Source organism: Prionailurus viverrinus, chromosome A1, assembly GCF_022837055.1.
Source record: "Prionailurus viverrinus isolate Anna chromosome A1, UM_Priviv_1.0, whole genome shotgun sequence".
NCBI lineage: Eukaryota > Metazoa > Chordata > Mammalia > Carnivora > Felidae > Prionailurus > Prionailurus viverrinus.
The window spans coordinates 50,700,752-50,721,913 of NC_062561.1; the positions used below are offsets into that span (position 1 = coordinate 50,700,752).

Consider the following 21,162-nt stretch of genomic DNA (forward strand, 5'->3'; position numbering starts at 1 on the left):
GACTTTAGAACTTACTTTCTTACCTTTTCTATATTGCTGGTTTCAGAGGGTCAAAAGATTCAGAGTTCAAAACACTGATCTCCTGGGAGCTATGGATTTGTTACCATGGCAACAAGCACACTAAATCAGTAAACAAGGACAGAAGGAAAGATTGTCTCTTGTTTCCAAGCAAGAAAGGTATCAACGAAACTCAAGTCTTTCAAAGCGGATCTATAATTCTATTGCAAAGGTGACTAACAGTTGTGAGTTTCATAATTTCTGACATTTTTTTCCTGACCTAAAAATTGAAACAGTTAGATGATAGAATATTATTTTTGAGGAAGATGATTATTTAACTGCTGTAAATTGCAATACTATCTATTCATACCAGTTTCTAACCTTAATATACAAATTATTCAAGGTCAGAGTAAGTATGAGTGAAGGTTAATTACTTTTCATCTATGTAGGTTGAAGCATAGGAAATGGAAGAGACATTTAAATTAACAAATAGAAAGGTCAGAGTATCTTTAGAAAGGTTTTTGCATTTGAGTAGTCAGTGAATAAATCTCAGAAGTATGATCACCTGGATGAAGAATTTTTACCTCCTGGAAACTAGAAGCAAAGCAGCAAGGAGTTGTGAATTCTGCCTATCTGTTCATTAAGACGCCCCCTGCTGAGGGCCACTGAGGGGCTGAGCCTGAGTGGCTCAGTTTAGCGACTTCCTGGTTCATAGGTTCAAACACTGCATCAGGCTCTGTGCTGATAGCTCAGAGCTTGGAGCCTGCTTAAGATTCTGTCTCCCCCTCTCTCTGCCCATCCCCCACTGGTGCTATATCTCTGTCTTCAAAAATAAATAAAACACTTAAAAAAAAAAGCCCCTTGCTGATGTTGGGATTGGGCTGCCTCACAAGTACCCAGGAAACCTGAACTATCCAAGCAGAGCTGAGGCATGTGACAGGGAGGAGACTGGAATAACTGTTGGCATTAGAGCTCAGAGGAGCACTTAGCGCATTGCACGGTAATGTACGGTTTACATTTTGCTGCCTCAGTCTAGACTGTGAGGTCCATATGGGAGGAGACTGGATATTGTCATCTTTTTAATAGTAAATGCCCAGTCACAGTGCCTAGTATTTTGAAGTGGCCAAAAATATCTTGTGGAATAGATGGAAAAAAAATGACTGAAAAAATAAATTCTATCCTGGATTCAGCATTCTGTCCACTTCTGCCCAGTCTTCTATCTTTGATGATAACACCAAAGGGCAAGGTATGAAAGTATATGGATTTGTCTTTAATGAGTCAAACTAGTTTACAATGGTTTATAAAAATATTTTGTTTTTCTTGTGAGCCTGGGTGGCTCAGTCGGTTAAGAGTCTGACTTCAGCTTGGGTCATGATCTTCTGGTTTGTGGGTTTCAGTCCTGTGTCCGGCTCTGTGCTGACAGCTTGGAGCCTGGATTCTGCTTTAGATCCTCTCTCTCTCTCTCTCTCTCTCTCCCTCTCCCTCTCTCTCTCTCTCTCTTTTTCTCTCTTTGTCCCTCTCTCTCTCGCCCTCCCCCACTTTTGCTTTGTCTCTCTCCCTCAAAAATAAATAAACATTAAAAAAATAAAAAAATACTTTGATTTTCTGAACACTTTTTCTCTAAATTTGACATGCATCAGTTAGGCTGATAATTCTCTTAGGTGACAGTTGTCAAAGAAAACTTGCACCTGATGGAGTTAAACAGGCAGGGAATACTTAATTCAAGACTTTTGTAATAAGGGAGAGAAATTGATACTAACTCTCTTGAAACAAAAGACAAGAGAGTTAAACACCTTTGTGAGCTAATGGAAAAGCAGGAGAATGTTAGGTGACTGGTTGGTCAGTGTGATCAGGCCATCTGTGTTTGCTAATTGACACTTACTGTACCACAGAAACTAGCATAGAAGGGCTTTATGTTTTCTGATGATTATATTTCAAAGGGATCCCTCCTAAGTCCTTGGGAAAGGCACTGCTAGGTTGTAAGACTGGCATGAAGCTGGGAGAAGCTTTATATCTTAAAGGGGCAGAGAAAGGATTTAAAATTGCATGTTTTTAAAGTAAAAGCTTTAAGCAAAGGGTGGTCAGGGGCCTGTTGTCAGGAAGAAAACCCTCGAAAGTTTTGTCAAGATGAGTGGAACATTTATACCATTTTGGCCAACTGTACCTTATAATTTAGTGGAAAAAATTTAACCACATATCAAAAATTTTATTCGTCTTGATTTTACTATTTTTGAGGGATTTTCAAAAATAATAGTACACCAAAATTTGTTATATGGACTTGAATTCACTTAACATATAATCTCTTGAATTTTTATAGATTAAGCTTTGTCTTTACAATTTTAATTTATTTAGTTTTTTTTCTTTTTTGAAGAATCTCATCTTCCTTCTGAAGGCAAAAACTTGATCATTATAATTGCTTTTAATTATAACTTCTTTAGCTTTGGTGTGCTTTTTTATGAGAAGGAACAGCCAGAATGATACTCAAAATCCCAAGTATGATTGCAGCAAAGTTCCATTCACAGATTTGAATAATTTGTTATGTGTTAATCCAACTTCTCTATATTTGAGGCATTGCCTAACGTGCTGTGGGAAGAAAGAAGTGAGAATCTGTTACTCCTGAGGATCTTTCCGTTTGCCAGAGGGTTTAGAAAATGTTCTCTAGTATCCATGTAGTAAGTGTAATAAAAGACATAGGAAATTACTGTGTATGTATATTTGTTTGAGGGAGATACAACTTTTGAGATGATTTTATAAAGAAGATGATATTTCAATGGGAGCTGAAAAGATCAACATGTTTATTTGGGGAAGACACTTATTCCAGATGAAGCATATGTTTGGGGCTGAGGTGTAGAAGAAGGAAAGTGAAAGTGTGTTGGATATTTGCTGAGTTTGCAAGAAGAGAAATAAATTTATTTAAACCCTTAGTTATGTTTCTTGAGCTATAAGAGGTTGGGATGTTATATCACTGAAAGTATATTCTATCACTCCATCAGCCCTACAGGCAGGTCTCAAACCCGTCTTTGCTTTTCCTTGCAAGGTGCAATTGAGCTCATCTCAGTTTACTCAATTTCTCTTTTCTTCTCCATTCTATATGTCTCCTACCATGGTTCCACTGGTCTTTGATTGATTTATTCTGCCAGATTGATGGTCCTTTTTTCTCTCATTCTTGTATCAGGCTTGGATTGGTTCACCCAGAAGCAGAGGGATTTAGAGTAGGAGATGGAGTTGGGGTGGGAAGGGTCATTTCAGGTCAAGTAAATAGGAGATTGGGGTGAAGAAAAGAAGCACGTTATAATTTCAGCCTCAGAATGAAGAGCCTACAGCCTTAAATTCTTTCTGCTGCTAAGATTGGCAATCTCTAATGGTATAACATCTAGAATTCCAGATTATTGTAAGGTAAATGAATCTCTCTTTGCTTTTCTGCCCCTACTTTGATTTTCTAAGTTTAGTTTGGGACATAATTCCATAAAGGGTTGGTGATATGTCCCACCTCAAGATGAGGGTGCATGTGTAGGAGGAGTCAAAGGCTGGAGAAGGAAAACCCTATATGGCATTAGTGCAGTGTCCAACTGAGAATGGAGGTCAACACCAGCTGGTGGAGATCTGTGGCAGATTGTATTTTTCCAAAATGACAACAACCATATTTGTGGTGCTCATGCTTCCAGAACTTTGCCATTCCCCACCAAGAGGTAGATTCTATTTCTTTTTGGACTTGAGTGGGCTTGAAACTATTCCAGCCAATGGAAAACTGTGCAAGTGATGCTATGTGATTTCTGAGACTAGTTCATAAAAAAATAGAGCTCTGGCATGCTTGGATGGCTCTGTTGGTTGAACATCTGACTTTGACTCAGGTCACGATCTCATGGGTCATGAGTTTGAGCCCCACAATGGCATCAGGCTCAGTGGTCTCAGTGCAGAGCCCGCTTCAGATCCTCTGTCCCTCTCTCTCTGTCTGCCCCTTCCCTGCTCATGCTCTCTCTCTCAATAATAAATTAAACGTTAAAAAAAAGAAAAAAGAAAAGAGTTTCTGCTTGTCTCTTTTGCTTGTGACTCTTGCCCTTGGAATTCATCCATCAACCTGTGATGAAACCCAAACTAGTCCATGCAAAGACCCAATGAAAAGGTCAACTTAAGGAGGTGGTTAGCACCAATTGCTAAACCTGTGAGTGACTGAGCTTCAAATGAATCCAGTTCACAACTTTGAAATCTTCCAGATTAGGCACTCAATGTTGTGGAGCAGAGATAAGATATTCCTGTTATGCCTTGTTCAGATTCCTAACCCAGTTATTTAATGACACTAAGTTTTGGGGTAAGTTGTTATGTACACAAACCAGGTCTATGAATGACAGGTGGAGTCTGATCTTTATTTGAACTATTGAAACTTTTTGGTGAAGGAAACATATAATCTGAGCTATGTTGAAGGATGTCAACTTTGATAACAAGACAGCAGAGGTATTGAAGGGGAAGGAAGGGGGAAGAGACCATGTTAATAAGGATCTAGGGTTCAATCATGGCAGCAGAAGTAAATAGGAAAAGGTGGATGCAAATAGCACTGTGAAAAACAAACCCACTATATTTGAGTGCTGCTTGGACATAACAAAAAAGATTTATGGAAAGGGAAAAGTCAAAGAGAATTGAAAAAATAATTGAGAATTTTTAGGAGCTGATATAGTTGGGGGAAAATACCTTGTTTGAAAACACTGAGTTGAATATGTCAGTGCAACATCCAAGAAGGATTCAGCAGCTGCTGGAGATACATAGTTTTCTATGGCATACTTTTCACTGAGCCAATAAGTGAAAATTATAGGAATCCATGAAGAGAGTATTGAAAGGAAGATCAATGGATAAAGATGAGGGGGCACTGGCAATTAAGGGACGAGAGCAGTGAAAGGAATGGGAAGAATAGTTGGAGAAAAAAACAACAACAAAAAACACCCCTCAAAAATTTAGAAGGATCCAGTGAAAGGCAATATTTCATGATGTCAAGGAAGCAGATTTTTTTTCATGAAAAACTAGTTTGTCAATAATGCGTAGGATGACAATGAGGATTTAGAAAACAACTGAATTTTATGATTAGAAGTTGACTTTATGGAGAGTAGCCTCAGGTGAGAATGAGACAAAAACCAATTTTCACGGGAAGTGGGTGGCAGGGATGGAACTTGAAGCAGGAGGAATATACCCAGTGAAATTTCTTAGTGAAATAAAGAAGAGAGGAAAATGATTGCTCAAAGATTGGGGGAATTTGGGCATCTTTGAGGCAACAATGGAGAGGGAGACAGAAGGGTTCAAGTGCATGGAGTTGGGGAAGAATCATACAAAGATCATATGTTCAAGGATTAGTCTTAAATGGAGAGGGGACACTTCTATGAGTCAAAAGAAAACAAAGTGAAGTAGATGTAGAAATCAGAATTACATTCTTCCATTTTTTCCCTAACATTAGTATCAATATTGAACTCTTTTGCTGGGAAATAATGATGTTCTTATTGAAGATGCATAAAATGTTAGTTTGCCAAAACATAGGACTATGATCTATAGATTTGTGCAGTTAAATAACAAGAAATAGAAGACTTAATTTTAAATATACCTCTTGTATGTCATTTTTTGGCTTCCCAAATCCTCTGACAAGAAAATTTAAGAGCATTGTGTAATCTATTAGTTTTTGGTTATTGGTTATTACTGTCTTTTGATGTTTTGTCACACTTTGCTCATGTCTCTTGCCAGCATTTATTTCAATCTGTGTCCAACAAAGTACTCATAATCTCGGATATTTATATAAATTAGCACTTTAAAACTTCTGACAGGTGCCAGTGATATTTGGTCTATGCTTTGCCCTCGCTTCATGAGAATCTCTCTCTCTCTTCCTCCTCTTCCTCTTCCTATCTCCATTTCCATCCCCATCTCTATCATCTTCATCTCTAGGTAGACTTGGAGCTGGTTTAGTTGCCACTATGCATTCAGGCTCTGTCTAAAACTCCTTTTATTAAAAAAAACCTTAGATTAATTAGTATTACAGATGTGACATTATTTATCTCCTGAAAAGCCCCTGATCTGTGGGGTCATTAGGAAATCCTATCATAAATGTCAGGTCTGAAAATGTAAGAGAAAAATCTAATCCATCTATATATTATGGTTATTGTGACACTACCCCAAAGCAGGAAAATGGAGACTTTCAGAAGAATCATACCATTCTTTTTTAATCAACTCACCCAAATAAAGTTTTAGATACATAAACATACCACTACATTTCTCTCTTAGATAAGTAAACCAAAAATATTGTGACAGTAGAGATTATATAGGATCTTTTCCTTTGCTCTAAAAATATCTATAAATGGAATCTGTTTATATAGTGTATTGATAAAAAAAAAAGCTTATGATAACAAAAATTAGGAATGAAAAATCCCAGGAGGCTGGAGATTTAGAGTTCACTTACCATCTGTAGTTATTACCCTTGTGATATTTGTGTACATGAAGATACAGATTGGATTTCAAAAGTTCATAGGAAGTACTCATGAAGCCAAGAACGGTCCTCTTGTTGCAATTCCTGACTTACACAAAAGCACTTCAGAATAGCAGACAAGAGCACTTGAATTTTCCAATCATTTAAAGGCCACTTTGGGAGTCTAAATCCACATGGTTCAGTGCTTCTGGTTGTTAACATTTTGTACTGTCATTTGCCCATATTTGTTAAACAGTTTTTAATTGCTATTTTGCTTTTCTCCTTAAATAGTAGTCTTTGTAAATGAAAAAAGAAATCCTGCAGAATGTGTTTTTTCTTCTTATTTTGCATTGAACATTTAAAATGAAAATTGTTACTGTGTTCTCAGCAACCATTTGAATTGCTTTGCTTCATGTGACACTGGCTTTTTGAAAGTGCCAACTATCACTTGACTCTTCATTATTAAGTCATCACTATCTATACCTGTTGCCCTGGAGTAGGAGGCTCACTATATGATTTATCTCCTTGGCAAAAAATTTAAAAAGAGAGCTTGATTTAAGAGTTATACAATAAGGGTGCGTGGGTGGCTCAGTTTATTGAGCATACAACTTTGGCTCAGGTCCTAATCTCACCTTCTGTGGGTTTGAGCCCCATGTTGGGCTCTGTGCTGACAGCTCAGAGCCTGGAGCCTGCTTCAGATTCTGTGTCTCCCTCTCTCTCTGCCCCTTCCCTGCTCATGCTCTCTTTCTAAAATGAATAAACATAAAAAGGAGCTATATAACATTATTTTATTTTTATTTATTTATTTATTTATTTAAAAAAAATTTTTTTTTCAACGTTTTATTTTATTTTTGGGACAGAGAGAGACAGAGCATGAACGGGGGAGGGGCAGAGAGAGAGGGAGACACAGAATCAGAAACAGGCTCCAGGCTCTGAGCCATCAGCCCAGAGCCCGACGCGGGGCTGGAACTCACGGACCGCGAGATCGTGACCTGGCTGAAGTCGGACGCTTAACCGACTGCGCCACCCAGGCGCCCCTATAACATTATTTTAATAAGTATTTATGGAGATTTTAGAAGTTCAAAATTTAAAAACGGCTTAACAAAAAACAAAAAAAGTGTTAATGCAGATGTGGAGAAATGAGAACACTCTCACACTGTTGGTGGAGATGTAAATGGTGAAGTCATTATAGAAAACAGTAAGGGGGGTCCTCAAAAGATCAAAAATATAATTACCATATCATCCAGCAATCCCACTTCTGGGTATTTATCCAAAAGAATTGAAAACAGGATCATGAACACACACTAGCCCTCTCATGTTCATCATAGCATTATTTACAATAGCCATGACACAGAAACAACCTAAATGCTGTCAACAGATGGATGGACAAAGAAAAGGCGATATATACAAAGGAATTTCATTCAGCCATTAAAAAAAGAAGGAAATTCTGCAACATGCAACAACATGGATGAACCTTAAGCACATTATGCTAAGTGAAATAAGCGAGGCACAGAAAAACCCTGCATGATTCCATTTACATAGGATATCTAATATAGTCAAATTCATAGAATCAAAGCATGACGTGGTTGCCAGAGGCTGAGGGGATGGGGGAATGGAGAGTTACTAGTCAATCGGCATAAAGTTTCAGTTGAACAAGATGAATAAAATCTAGAGTACAACATAATAAACAGAGTACAACAGAATAAAATCTGCTGTACAACATTATACCTAGAGTCAACAATACTGTTATACACATCTACAAATTTGTTGAGAGGGTAAATCTCATGCTAATTGTTCTTACCATAATACAATTTTAAAAAATTAAATGAATAAAATATTTTGCTCCACACTGTCTTTAAGGTTTCATGTAATAGACACAGTATAGATTCCTTCTTACTATTCCAATTCCGTATTTTTGTTAGTTCTTTGGAGTCACCTTTGCCTTTTCATGGACAATTAGGTGGAATTGAATTTTTCTTTGTCATTAAATTGCCATTTCACCTACAAGACTGAGGTTTTTCTAGGCAATTTAAATAGAATCCTGGCACTATTTTAAGTTATAAACTCATCTCAGAAGCACCGTGCACCTGCTGTATGTCAGGCTTTCTGCCAGGTGATGGCTACAAAGAAACAGTTTCCACCCTCATGGAGTTCCCACTGGAAAGGAGGAAGCTGGTGATGATCATATCAATACTTAAATTCCATGATTATCACCTGTGATAAGTACTATGCAGGGAAACAGTAGCGAGCAATGAGAGAAAATAACACCGGGGGACCTATTACCCTCACGATTATGGGAGAAAGTCTCCTCATAGACTGAGAAATGACTAGTGACCCAGGCAAGGAACAAGTAGTGTGATATTCCAAGAGAGTGAGCTGTGCTCCTGGAGGCCTTGATGTGGGGAACAGCTTGGTGTATTTGTGGAACTGAGAAGAAGGTCCTAATGCAATGGGACATAAAAAGAGGGGAAGATGAGTTGGAGGTGGGAAGTTTGAGTAGAGAGAGGCCAATTGATGCCGGGGTTTGTAGTTCATGACATAGGGTTTGTTTGTTTTGTGAAGTACAGTTGGAAACTGTTGGAAAATGTAAGTAGGAAAGTAGTAGGATCTAATGTATTTATTTAAATGATTAGCTTATAGAAGGTCAGGAATTAGAGAGTGAGGCAGAGTGCAGGGAATACTCCCTGTCGAAGAAATAAGTCAGGACGTATATCTTTCTCTACTTTAACAAACACAGTTTGATTGTGAGAGCAATGGGTATTATAAACATCGGCAATTCTGTGTTCTGTGTATCTCGTTGTTAAAATTACTTACATTTTTGTTTTGTAATGTTCATGTTTAAACGTTATGTTTAGTTTCTGCAGAGTCTTATTTCCTGTTTTCAGTTTCTTTAAAAAGTTGAGATCATAATACCATACATATGGCCTTTATTCATTCAGCAAAATTTTACTGATCATATGCTATAAGAATTGTACAAGGTGAAGACGTTTACAACTGCCATCTGTCACCCTACCCTGTCCCTACTCGCACTCATACTTGCTGTCTGTCTTGGCGTCTGTGGATCACTAAGCTGTAGAAACAGTATTCACTATGCCATCTTCTCCTTACACTTGAAAAGATGTATATATCACTTCTTTCTATCTTTTATTAAATAACATCTTTCTTTAATTCAACTCCAGAGTGCTTGGCGCTGCTGATTCTGCTGGGCTTGAGCTAACGTTGAAGAGGTAGGTACGTTTCATCTCATGCTTTTATTATTAGGGCCCAGACTATCTAAATTTAATGCCGCTTCTGGAAACTCATAAGTAATTTTGACAACAAGAAAACTGAAAAATAATTCTTGAAAGTAAAAAACAAGCATCTCTCTTTGCTATCTTAAGAACATAATATACACACATCTAAAGAAGCTGTCTGTCCAATGCAGTTCTTAAAGAAACGAATGGAGTCTCCCAAATTAGAGTGCACTTGTGCATACTTAATGTTTTGGTTAGCTATTTATGCAAAGTGCAGGTTCTTCTCTCTTTTGAGAGATGAATGCACAAGTATGTAGCTTACCGATTTTTGTTTTGCTGCTGCCACAAATTGCACAAGACCTCATTAAAGTTCTCTTGTCCATTTAAGGTTCACATTTTAGTCAGTCTTCAAAAATGCATTTCTTTGGTTATTGCTCAGAGTTAAGTGATGAATTCTCCATTGCTTTTAGAAAGAAACATAACACTTACCAAGTACTCTAGGGTTGAATTCTGTAAGTAAATTTCTGAGTTTCTGAGGTGATCTTTCTTCACTCTTTCCTTAGCACTTCTAGATTCTCTGTGTTGCATGTACTGAACTTTAGTGTTTAGTAAGCACACTAAATCTCTTGCACAAATTATTTGTTATTAGAAAAGTTATTGAATTGAGGAAAATATGTTCAGAAGCAATAAACATTGAGAACTTGTGGTTGAAAATTTAGTTACATATATTTAAATATTTGTCATGGTAGTTATGAAAATGCCTACTTACCTTTGCAAATATAAAGTAATATGTTTTCTTTAATCTAGAGGCAAATATGATCAGTTGTTTTAGTAAACTATGATATTCTTATAATGATAATGGTTAAATATTTCACTTGCATGCAGATGAAATGATCATTGATAACGTATACAGCTATCATGTAGATAATCTTTTTCATGTAGATAATCTTTTTTCATTGCTTAGAAGATAGATAATATATGAGCAATATCCGTAACTTTGTAGATAATCTTTTTTCATTGCTTAGAAGATAGATAATATATGAGCAATATCCGTAACTTCTATCAATATCTATCAGTTTGTTCCTGAACACAGTCCTGAGAAAAAAAATAATATAATGAACATGTGTCTATATATGCTAGTCCATTGATTTGGGGAGTGGTTTTTTAGGACATATAAATAAGGAATGAAACTCAAATGAACAATGTAGAATTAAAATTCACTTCCCATTCTTTTTTATGTGCAGCAATTCAGTCATTGGTTTCAGAGGTAAAAAAAAAAGCATTAGATATTGGATACAAAGAATATAGGTAGAATTGACAGTCATTGATTTTAAAACAAAGGGAAATATTGTTATTTGAAAGAAGAGCTTACGTTTCTGAAAATTTCACTTGCATAAAATTATCAGGCTTTAAGTGAGTCACATTTGAGCAGCTACTGTGTACCGTCCATTACAACAATTTTATCCTCCCCCCAGCTTTGACTTTTGCAAAGGGATTTTCCAGGGCAATAGGTAAGATTATCGTCTCTGAAAATGCTGATAGGAAGCTAACAACTTAAGTTCCTGTGTGTGAGAACCAAGGCTCCCTCTTTACTTGCGGAATGAACATGAAGGGTTGTTTTCCCCTAGTATGTTGTAACTATTCAAGACGTGCTTGTTTGTTGTTGCCCATGGTAGTAAAAATGTTTAGTATTTGACCCGTCAACTCAAAATTAAGGTTTCTAGATGGTGGTAACCCTTTTTGTGTTTAGCTCCTCACTAATGCATGATGCCTAATTAACTCAAGGTTTGAGGGTAAGTTGCTTAGATGACAGCTGTTAACTGGTGGTGCCAACAGGATCAGGTTGAGGAGCTAAATGCTCAAGACCTGTCAACATGAAGGTCAGTGATTCTCAACACTGATTGCAGAATAGAATCACCTGGAAACTTAACTGGGTGGGATGATTGGGTTGGAAGTGCAGATTCATTTAATCAGAGCCAGAGGTAGAGGAAGCCTGGACAGAAATATTTTTTAAAAACTTCCCAGGGAGGGTTACTATTGTGTAGACAGGATTGAGAAACTGGGGAGTGGCTCCTTTTCTGGCAGAAAGAGGAGAATTGAGCCACTGATTTCACCTGCCTTAAGAGAAGGTTTTGATTACAGACGTTTCAACATGATATTGTTTCTTCTGTTAGATAGGAGGTTCCCAAAGTGGTCAGAAGACTGGTAGCATCAGTGTCTGGGAACTAGTTAGCGATGCAAATTTTCAGACCTTCTAAAACAAAAACTCTGGAGATGGAGCATAGAGCACTGTGTTTTAAAAAGTCTTCCAGTTGATTCTAATATATCTTAACGTTTGAGAACCATCGTTTTCAGTAAAGTCTTGGCTAACATAGGTATTTAGAGGCCAACAATTGAAGCTCTCCACACTCATCACCCATTTAGAGTTCAGTTAAATGGAAAGTACCTGATCAATGAGACCTACATCTTACCTGGATGAATAAACAGCTTCATCATGAGAATATAGTAGTGGGCCTAGATGACATTTTATTATTTTAAGAGCCTTCCAAGAGTAATGAGTTACATGGCATAAAGGTTCACATCCAAAAGTTAGTGCTCTTCCAAGGAATATGTTGTGAATATTTTTTTTATTCCTTCATTATTAAAATCCCTGAAGCAAAATGGCCTCTCCCAAAATTTGGAATACATTACATAACAAATCACTTCTCTGGTGGTCAAAATTAGACTCAGAGTAATAGATTCTCAAGTTGCTTCTTTTCCCATCTGAAGAACTAAATTGGTATCAAGGCAAGAAAACATATTTTATACTCTGTTGATGAGTTAAGCCCTCTAAGAGTTGTAAGGATAATTGGAGTTCTTCACTACTACAGCTTGACTCTCCAAGTATTTTATTTATTTAAGGAAAATGTCATCTATATTCTCTCTCTGGTCTATAAGTTTCAAGGATTCTTGTTACTCTCACATTTGGTTTTCTTTTTGACACATAAATTTTTTCCTACCATATGTCTACTCTCAACTTTGAATCCCCATACAGTGCAGAGTGCCTTCCTTTTTCTATTGCATCTGTTTCTTTTTGATAAGCTGTGCCCTTTCACTGTTGCACATCATGAATCTCATCCCATCAAGTTTCAATAATATCTTTCTGTTCATGTGTACTTCTTTGGCTTTAAAATTGAGATAGAAATTTTAGCCTGGGATTTTGAATATTCAGCTATAATCATCCGGGTCTAATTACTAAAGAGTTAACTGCCAATTAAAATTCTCTTTCCGTGTAGAGAATATAGTCAATGGTATCGCAGTATTATTGTGTGGTGACAGATGGTAGCTACACTTGTGGTGATCCTAGCATAACGTGTAGAGATGTCGAATCACTATGAAAATAATGTAACATCATTGTGTGTCAACTATAGTAAATTTTTTTTTTAAATTCTCTTGCTGTTCATGGAATCACAGAAATACAGGATTAGAAGGAATTCTGACTTTGCATGGAAACTCTCTGCTTTATGGTTTTTCTTTTCATGTAACAATCATTTTACCTAGTAATTAGAAATTTTAAATTTATTTTTTGTCTTTGCCTTTCAAACTGTAATTTATTTCTTACTAGAATATTTTTAATGTGTATTTATTTTTGAGAGAGAGAGAGAGACAGACAGAGCATGAGTGGGGGAGGGGCAGAGAGAGAAGGAGACATAGGCTCTGAGCTGTCAGCACAGAGCCTGACGCGGGGCTCCAACCCACCAGCTCCGAGATCATGACCTGAGCCAAAGTCGGATGCTTAACTGACTGAGCCACCCAGGTGCCCCCAAACTGTATTTTAAACACCTTTCCCGGGGCGCCTGGGTGGCTTCCTCCGTTAAGCGTCCGACTTCAGCTCAGGTCATGATCTCACGGATCATGCGTTCAAGCCCCGCCTTGGGCTCTGTACTGACAGCTCAGAGCCTGGAGCTTGCTTCAGATTCTGTTTCCCTCTCTCCAGCTACAAATTTTACTTCTTCTTTACAGCACCTACACAATTTATAATTATATATTTAGTTGTGAGATACTTTTTAAGTGCTTACCGTCCTTATTAGATTATAACCCCATAAGGGAACAGGTGATATCTATTTCTTAATCTTTTGTCTCCAGTGATTAGCACTATACTTACAAAGTACCTGCTCAATAATTATTGCTTTTGAAAGAGTTTTACTAGTTACTCTGCTACAAAGGGAAGTGGGGAATGCTGGCATGTGTTATACAACAACCTGTATCCTTTTGTCTCACTTATAAAACATATGTCATTTCGGCAGAACATTTTGAAAATAACTTACTTTCTTCCTATTGGCCCCTAGACATTGGTAATGTGTTTTAGTTGACTAGAGTCCACCAATTCCACTTATATACATGGACTGTTGATCTCAGCTAAGAGAGCTGCAACTAAAGAAACACCTATGTCACCAACCTAATAAATTGGTACACACAGACCTTTTTAAACTAATAACAATCAGTAATAGTAACTGATAGCGAGTTTTAGATAAATGCCAAGCTCTGAGTTAAGCACGGTGTATATATTATCTCTTAAAAAAATGTATATGAGATAAATACTCTTTTATTATCCTAATTTTCCCTGTGGACACAGGGAGAAAAAACATTACACCCAAAGTCACATATATTAAGTGGTTGATTCAGGGTTCTAACTTAGCTCTTTCTGAGACAAATAAGCACAGGATTTTATCTATTTCTTTGACAAATAATGATAAGATTGATACTTTTTTACAAAAGTTTATTTATTTTGATAGAGAGCTGAGCAGGGGAGGGAGGGAGGGAGGGAAGGAGAGAGAGAGAGAGAGAGAGAGAGAGAGAGAGAGAGAGAGAGAGAGAGAAAATCCCAAGCGGGCTTCATGCTTGTCAACACAGAGCCCGATGTGGGCTCCATCTCATGTTTGGTGAGATGGTGACCTGAGCCACAATCAAGTCGGATGCTCAACCAACTGAGCCACCCAGGTGCCCCTGATTTTATTAAATTACAGTACAGTTGACATACAGTATTAGTTTCAGGTGTTCAACATAGTGATTTGACATTTATATATATTACAAAATTCTCACCACAAAAAGTATAGTTACCACCTGTCACCTTACAAAGTTATATTATTATTGGCTATATTCCCTATAGATTGACTTTTCTAAAGAAAGATATACTTGCTGGATTAGAGTAGATGATCATCATGTCCAGGCAAACTGCCTTTTGTAAATTAATTGAAGGGTACCTATTCACTTACAGAACTGAATTATATATTTAAATCATATGCACTATATATATGCATGCTATGTATTATATGCACAGTAATATATATTACATATATTTATTTGCTAGTACATAAGAGTTAACATTTATCAAATGCTTACTGTGAGCCTAATTCTAAATTAAGTAGTGTTAAAAGAGGTGTTATCTCATTTAAAGATCATACCTTATGCAGTAGTACATTTGCCACTTAAAAAAAATATGGAATGGTTCATAAATTTGTGTGTCATCCTTGTGCAGGGACCTTGCTAATCTTCCCTGGATTGTTCCAATTTTAGTATATCTGTTGCTGAAGTGAGCACAATACTTTCCACTTTTTATAGGTGACAGAACTGAAGTGCAAAAAGAAATAAGGACACTTTTCCTGAGGTCATATCATTTATAAATGATGGAGCCAGGTTTGGAATACAAGACCATTTGACTCATAGGATACATTTATCATCTATGTCTTTCTTCTCAAATCTCTAAACTGACCAGGAATTAAAAGTTTTTAGCAGTATTTTTCACATGTCTTCTGAGTATTTCTCTGTCATTCGGTATAGTTGGATATATGGAATATTCTCTGTCATGAGAATTTAGGCACTTGGAAATGTACTTAGGAAGTGCAGGCCACCTCAGGGTATTAACTTTTACACTAACTCCTGTTAGTAAGACCTTAGTAAATCCTAAAATGTTTCTCTTCCTTTAAAGAAAAACATTAGAACCTTTCTTCTCCCCAGTGTCTGACAGTCATAAAAGCTTGACCAGCCTAGGACAAAGAAGTCAACACTTCAATATCAAGTTGATATGAGAGCCTTTAGGATAATGACCATCACTTTTGTAGGTCTTATGCTGCAAACGTGTATAGCATCGCCTAATTAATTTTAGTGGATTGATTGACATGTGCAGTCACCTCATCCTTGTATTGCTACCTGAGACCATACTTTGGCTGGGGCCTCGTCTTACCACTTCCTAATTTGTATAAATTCCTCTAGCTCTCAGATACATTGATCTGCATTTGCTTAAGGTTGTGCCTTGTGGATTAGGAAACTTTAGAAACACTTGTAGAAACAATATTTTCCTGAAAACGTAAAACAGGGATTTGTATGTTATGTTTTCAGTTATTCACATATCTTGTCAGATCAAGAACAAAAACTTTGGGATTTAAAAAATTATGCAAATGCAGTAATTCAGCTTGCAAATGAACTATTAGTCATTTTTCTTAGCCTACAGATTTGATTTAATAACATGTTTAAATGTAGACAAGTCTCTTTTAAGTATTTGATCATTCATGTTCTTCTCTCTGGAGAACTTCACTTATGCTAGAACCAAGTTAGCATGTCTAGAAAATGATGTGAAGTAGAGAATTTTGACTATATGACATCAAACTGCACAACCTAGAAGGGATGGATCAAATATTTGAAACATAAAACTTTTCAAAATTGAAGCAGGAAGAAATAGAAAATCTGAACAGACCAATTAAAAGTAACACAATTGATTCAAAAATCAAAAAAACTACAAAAAACCCCCAAAAGTCCAGGATCAGATGGATTCACAAGTGAATTCTATCAGATATTTAAAGAAGAGTTAATACCTATTCTCCACAAACTATTCCAAAACATAGAAGAGGAAGGAAAGCTTCCAGGTAACATTTTAAAATGACAACATTACCAAAACCAGAAAAAGACCGCCCCCCCCCCCCCCCCCCATGCCATATACACACACACAAAACTACAGGTCAATATCCCTGATGAACTTATATACAAAAGTTCTGAATGAAATATTAGCAAACCACATATAAAAATACTTTAAAAATAATATTCACCATGATCAGGTGAGATTTATTCCAGGGATGCAGGGATGGTTCAGTATTCACTAATCAATTGTCATACACCACATCAACAAAATGCAGGAGAAAATCATCCTACACTGACAGTGTGGAGCCTGCTTGGGATTCTCTCTCTCTCTCCCTCTATCTCTTTCCTCTCCCATACTCTCTCTTTCTCTCTCTCTCAAAGTAAATAAATAAACTTAAAAAAAATCAATCACCATGATCAAGTGAGATTTATTGCTGGGTTGCAAGAGTGGTTCAGTATTCACAAACCAATCAAGGTGCCACATCACATCAACAAGAGAAAGGATAAATACCTTATCATTTCAATAGATGCTGAGAAGCATTTGATGATGTACAACATCCACTCATGATAAAAATCCTTAGCAAGGTAGGTTTAGAGGGAACATACCTCAACAAAATTAAGCCCATATATGAAAACACCCACAGATAATATCATATTCGATGGTGAAAAACTGGGAACTTTTCTCCTAAGGTCAGGAACAACACAAGGATGTCCATTCTCACCAGGTTTATTCAACATGGTACTGCAATAGTTAGCCACAGCATTCAGAAAAGAAAAAGGAATAAAAGGCATCCAAACTGGTAAGGAAGAAGTAAAACTTGTACTGTTCACAGATGACATGATACTGTATTTGGAAAACCCTGAAGACTCTACAAAAAACAAGTAAAACTGGTAAATGATTTCAGTAAGATTGCAAGATACAAAATCAATATACAGAACTCCGCTGCATTTCTATACACTAATAACGAAGTAACAGAAAGAGAAATTAAGAAAACAACCCCATTACAATTGTACCAAAGCTGATCAAATACCTAGGAATAAACTTAACAAAGGAGGTGAAATAACTGTACTCTGAAAAAAACATAAAACATTGATGAAAGAAATTGAAGATGACACAAATTGAAAGATATTCTATGCTCATGGAACGGAAGACAAGTATTGTTAAAATGTCCATACTACCTAAAGCAATCTACAAATTTAGTGCAATACCCATCAAATTACCAATAGCATTTTTCACTAAACTAGAATAATCCCAAAATCTGTATAGAACCACAAAAGACCCCAAATAGCCCCGAAAACCAAAACTAGAAGTATCATAATTCCAGATTTCAAGATATACTACAAAGTTATAGTAATCAAAACTATGGTACTAGCACAAAAAATAGACACATAGTTGTTTTTTTTTTTTTAATTTTATTTTTGGGACAGAGAGAGACAGAGCATGAACGGGGGAGGGGCAGAGAGAGAGGGAGACACAAAGTCGGAAACAGGCTCCAGGCTCCGAGCCATCAGCCCAGAGCCTGACGCGGGGCTCGAACTCACGGACCGCGAGATCGTGACCTGGCTGAAGTCGGACGCTTAACCGACTGCGCCACCCAGGCGCCCCAAAATAGACACATAGTTTAATAGAAAAGAATATAAAATCCAGAAGTAAACCCATGATTATATGGTCAATTAATCTTCAACACAGTCAAGAATATGCAATGGGGAAAAGGCAGTCTTTTCAACAAAACTGTGTTGGGAAAACTGGACAGCTACCTGCAAAAGAATAAAATTGGAACATTTTTTACTATATACACAAAAATAAACTCAGAATGGATTAAAGATCTAAATGTGAGAACTGAAACCAAAAATTTTCTAAAAGAGACTGCAAGCAGTAATTTCTTTGATTTCAGCCACAATTTTCTAGATATGTCTCCTAAGGAAAGGGATACAAAAGCAAAAATAAACTATTGGGACTACATCAAAATTAAAAAAAAAAAACAAAAAAACCTTTGCACAGCAAAGGAAATAATCGACAAAACTAACGGACAGTTTACTGAATGGGAGAAGATATTTGCAAATGACATATCCAATAAGGGATAGTATCCAAAATGCAACTCAACCCCCAAAAATAAACAATCCAATTAAGAAATGGGCAGAAGACATGAACAGATATTTCTCCAAAGAAGACATACAGATGGCGAACAGACACACGAAAACATGCTCAACATCACTCACCATCAGAGAAATGCAAATCAAAACCACAATCAGATGTCACCTCACACCTGTAAGAATGTAAAGTAAAAAACACACGAAAAAAATGTTTGCGAGGAGGTGGATAAAATGGAACTCTTGTGCACTGTTGGTGGAGCTACTGTGGAAGAGAGTATGCAGGTTTCTCAGTAAATTAAAAATAGAGTTACCATATGATCCAGTAATTCTATTACTGGGTATTTACCCAAAGAATATGAAAACAGTAATTGGAAAAGATATGTGTACCCATATGTTTATTGCAACATTATTTACAATAGCCCAGATATGGAAACAGCCCAAGTGTCCATCAGTAGATGAATAATTCCATTATATATATAATGGAATATTATTCAGGTACAAAAAAAGAATGAAATATTGCCATTTGCAACAACATGGAGGGATCTAGAGGGCATAATGCTAAGTGAAATAAGTCAGTCAAAGAAAGACAAATACTATATGATTTCACTTGTATGTGAAATTTGAAGGAAAAAAACCCAAAAGAACAAAGAGAAAAAGAGACAAACCAGAAAAAAATAGGCTCTTCACTATGGGGAACAAACTGATGACTACCAGATGGGAGGTGGGGGGAAGACAGGTGAAAAGGATTAAAAGTGTACTATCGTGATGAACACTGAGTAATACATAGAATTGTTGAATCACTGTAGTTTATACCTGAAACTAATACAGCACTGTATATTAACTATACTGGAATTCAAATAAAATAAAAAAATAGAGCATAAGAAATACTGTTTGTGATATTATAATAATGATATAATGGGACAGATGGTAGCTATACTTGTGGTGAGCATAAAAAAATGATAAACTTGTCAAATCACTAAGTCATACACCTAAACTAAAGTTACAGTGTCAACTAAAACAAAACAAAACTTTTGGCGATGTATGCCAGAAAGAAATAGAAATTCTATTTCTAAAGAAAAAAGAAATTCTTTTTTAACAGATGGAAAGAGTGATCAAATATGCATGAAAGGTAGAGACAAAGACAGACAACCTCCATAGAAAAATGAAAAGAAAATGTAGGCTCAGATGTCCTTTCACTGAAGCCAAGATTTCTTGCAAAGAGAGTACTCTGAAATCTCAAATTTGTGGAAGGAACTCTCTCTGGCAATTAGTTACTTGTGGTTGGCAAGAGATTAAACTTCTTCACGATGTGTCAAATGTCTTCAGTTTCACTCAACTGCCACAGACACTACCCACACAACAGTAACTGGCTCTGGTTGGCTCAACAAAGATGCTCTTGTGAGTGAATTAAGACCAAAATAGCTTTCTCCTCTTCCTAGTCCTGCAGAAGAGAAACAATAGTGAGACTTACAATCAAATTTAGGCCATTCAAAAAGAAGAATTTGCTTTCTCATCTTCTGATTTGAAACATTCAGACACCACTTTTGGTAATACTCTTATTACTCTCAAGAGGACAAAAATGAGTAAACTGTTATAGAGTGAAAGCTGTACCTTTTTTTCTCAGAATAGACCACATGTTTAAGCATTACTTTCAGTAGAAATTTCGTTTGGTTACTAGGTGGCAAAAATGCTTCCAGTTTTGATTGGAGTCATAATTAGTGACTTTCCATTGGAGTCTAACTGGGAATAACTAATGTCGAAAAGAAGTCACAGATTAAAATGAAGCAAGAGGTTTGTCCTTCATAACCATAGAAAATTTAAAACATAAGGATATCAAATCCACTCTAGTCTGAATTGGATATTGACATACTTGCTGCATTGGGGTCTGTGGCAAGCAGGATTACTCATCCATATAGGCTATAAACCTAATTAAGGAGTTAATGTATGATGGTGTAAGCTGAGATACAAGTTGGAGAGGGATTATTATTTCTAGAAAACTTTGGTGATGAGTCTTAACTAAGAATATCACCTATGGACATGAAGGTATTTGCTCAAACATAAAGACATTTTCTCTGAGAGACTAAAAGCAATTGCTTCTATTTGGAATAAAAACGCTATTTAGAATATTTGCTCCAAGTCTAGTTCTTTTCTCTTATATATTAGAAACTAGTAATTAAAATGATATATTAGGGATGCCTGGCTGGCTCAGTCAGTGGAGTGCATGACTCTTGATCTCAGAGTTGTCAGTTTGAGCCCTACGCTGCATGTAGAAAATATTTAAAAACAAAATCTTTTAAAATAAATAAAATAAAATGAGATAATAATGTGCACATTGGTTTCCTTGGGCTGCATAATAAAGTAACAAGAACTGGGTGGCTTAAAATTACAGAAATTTATTGTATCACTGTTCTAAATGCTAGAGGTTCAAAACTGGCGGGTTGATTCTCTCTGAGAACTGTACGAGGAAGTTTTTTCTGTGTCTCTCCTGCAGCTTCTGATGGATCACTG

General features: G+C 36.5%; 1 long non-coding RNA gene and 1 other non-coding gene across 2 annotated transcripts in view; one reads left to right on the forward strand and one right to left on the reverse strand.

Annotated features, from left to right (window-relative positions):
- Nucleotides 1-21,162, forward strand: part of LOC125171724 (uncharacterized) — a 214,123-nt gene that overhangs the window by 61,605 nt on the left and 131,356 nt on the right. The window contains exon 2 of the long non-coding RNA XR_007154415.1: nt 9,613-9,660. This is a non-coding gene — a long non-coding RNA (uncharacterized LOC125171724). The remainder of the gene's footprint in view (nt 1-9,612; nt 9,661-21,162) is intronic.
- LOC125146979 (U6 spliceosomal RNA) lies at nt 15,140-15,248 on the reverse strand. The gene has a single exon (XR_007144949.1). It is a non-coding gene; the product is annotated as a U6 spliceosomal RNA (small nuclear RNA).